Here is a 2,281-nt window from a genome sequence, read left to right on the forward strand (position 1 = left end):
AACCCCGCCCCCCACCCCCCCCCAGCCCAGCGCAGCGCATGCGCGATCGCAAGCCGCAGTGCTGACTCGCTGCCGCAGTGCGGACCGCCCGCGCACCACCTGGGGCCAGCCCGTAAGCATATAGTAGAACCGGGAGCCCCGTGGGGACCAGGAGAGGGTGGCTCCAGTTACCACCCGCACCCCAGTCTCCATTTTCGGACACATTCTTGGCGCCCCCAATACATGGACAGGGTCCGGCTGGCTTGACTTGATGGATCAGTGCCCTAGTCTTTGTGCGTGCCAGAGCGTTCAATGCATGACAAATCATAGCCAACGCAAACATGCTAGATTCTTTAAACCTTCCAGAAAACATTTTCTTTCTCAAGCTAAAAAGATGTTGCATTGTTCAACTTCAATAGGATTTCTACTCCCCTTCCCCCACTTTTTTTTTGCGTTATTATAAAACTTGTAGCCAAACAATGACAATGTAATTAAAATTGCCAATAATGAATGACTAGATCATTAAGTAAATAAAATTAGCTGTTCACTTCTTGTAAAAGAAAAAAAAATTGACCCCTTCATAAAGGAAGTTTTTAGATCTATTTAAATTTCTAGGATAGTGAGCATAATGGCAAAAAGTGAGACAATTCTAAATGAAATGGTTCTTTCAAGTAACACTATTACATACTTATTTTCTAATAATAGCCTGTCCACGGATGAAACTAACACCCAGTAACTGTAGCTTCCTCTTATATATAAAACAAGAAAAAAATCCAGAAAGGACAATTAGGAGAGTAAGCAAAGGGAATGATCTGAAGCAACACGTCCTTGATGTTTAAGGAAAGTACATATTCATTATAATGAAAACGCAGTGAAAAGCACATAGTGAAAAATGCCAGTGAAAAGTACATAGTGAAAAGTATCAGTGAAAACTACATAGTGAGAATCACAGTGAAACATAATGTACATAGTGAAGTACACAGTGAAATGTACATAATGAAAAGTACCAGTAGGAAAAAAACGCAAAGTGAAAAAGCTCATAGTAAAAAGGGGGTGGGGGTGGAAGCAGTGTGCCTGAGTAACAGCATAGTGAGTAAGGTGCTTTCCTTGCATGTGGCAATCACCAGTTTGATCCCCCAGAGCACTACTAGGAGCGATCCCTAGCACTGCTAGCTATACTCCAAAAACAAACAAAAGCACATTGTGAAAAAGCACATATGAAAGTACCAGTGAAAAGTACATACTTTATAGTGAAAATTCAGATCCTAATTTTGATGCTTGGTGAGAAACGTTAACATGGCAAAGTCATCAACCCTTGGTACCTTATTTACTTAATCTTCATTATTTATGAAGAACAGTAATTTGATAAATTGGTTAATACACAGAGTTTGATGCAAACAAGAGTGTTTTTAGAGGCTTTTAAAATTTTACTAAGTTTTCCAGTGGTGCTTACTTTGAAGTGTGAGAATTAAGTATATATTTTTATATTGTTAACTAGTCTACTATTTCCTGTTTTCTCCAAGATCTTTTTCCTTTTTGCAGAAAAGCTCCCATGTAATCCTGTTCCCAGCATTCTCTTGGTTATGACATCAGAACTTTATCTTGTTTTCACTTTTTACTGTTTTACAGTAATTGTTGTGTTTAGAATTTTAAAATGAAGTACTAAGATAAAACAAGATCATACTTAATTCTCAACTCTAATGTATCTGATTCTCTTATTGATGCATTATTTATTCTCTCTATTCTGCTCTCCTGAAACTCCAACCAACTCCTCTACAAAAGATATAAAGTCTCATAGAACAAAATATGTGTATAAATTTGTGTGGCCTTGACTTAAAAAAAAAAGTCCTCTTAGATCAGACACTCAATGCAAAAGCAACTAAAGAAACAAGCAGAGATAATTTTGGACTTCACAATTAGGTAAAAGTGGAGACTAGCTAAAACATGAAAAGAAAGACAAATAAAGGAATGGTGAGAAAAGTGTTTGCAAACCGAGTACCTGACAAAGGAGATTGACAACTCGATAAGAAGGTTGTCTTAATGGGCCAAGAGGTAGAATAGACAATTCTCTAAGAATGCTAAAGGTCAATCTGCACATAAAAAATGCTGGACACCATTTGTCATTTGGGAACCGATGCCTCTTCACACCACCTAGGAAGTTTAGAATAAAAAAGACCAAAAAATGCTAAGGAAGCTGGGGTCATAGGGATGTAAAATGATGCATCAACTTGAGAAAGATCGAGAGAATCTAGAGTTTGAAACATTTGAATCACCCTGTAATGTTTGCCTTCATACCACCCTA

This window comes from Sorex fumeus, unplaced genomic scaffold, assembly GCF_029834395.1.
Source record: "Sorex fumeus unplaced genomic scaffold, SorFum_2.1 ptg000051l, whole genome shotgun sequence".
NCBI classification, from domain to species: Eukaryota; Metazoa; Chordata; class Mammalia; order Eulipotyphla; family Soricidae; genus Sorex; species Sorex fumeus.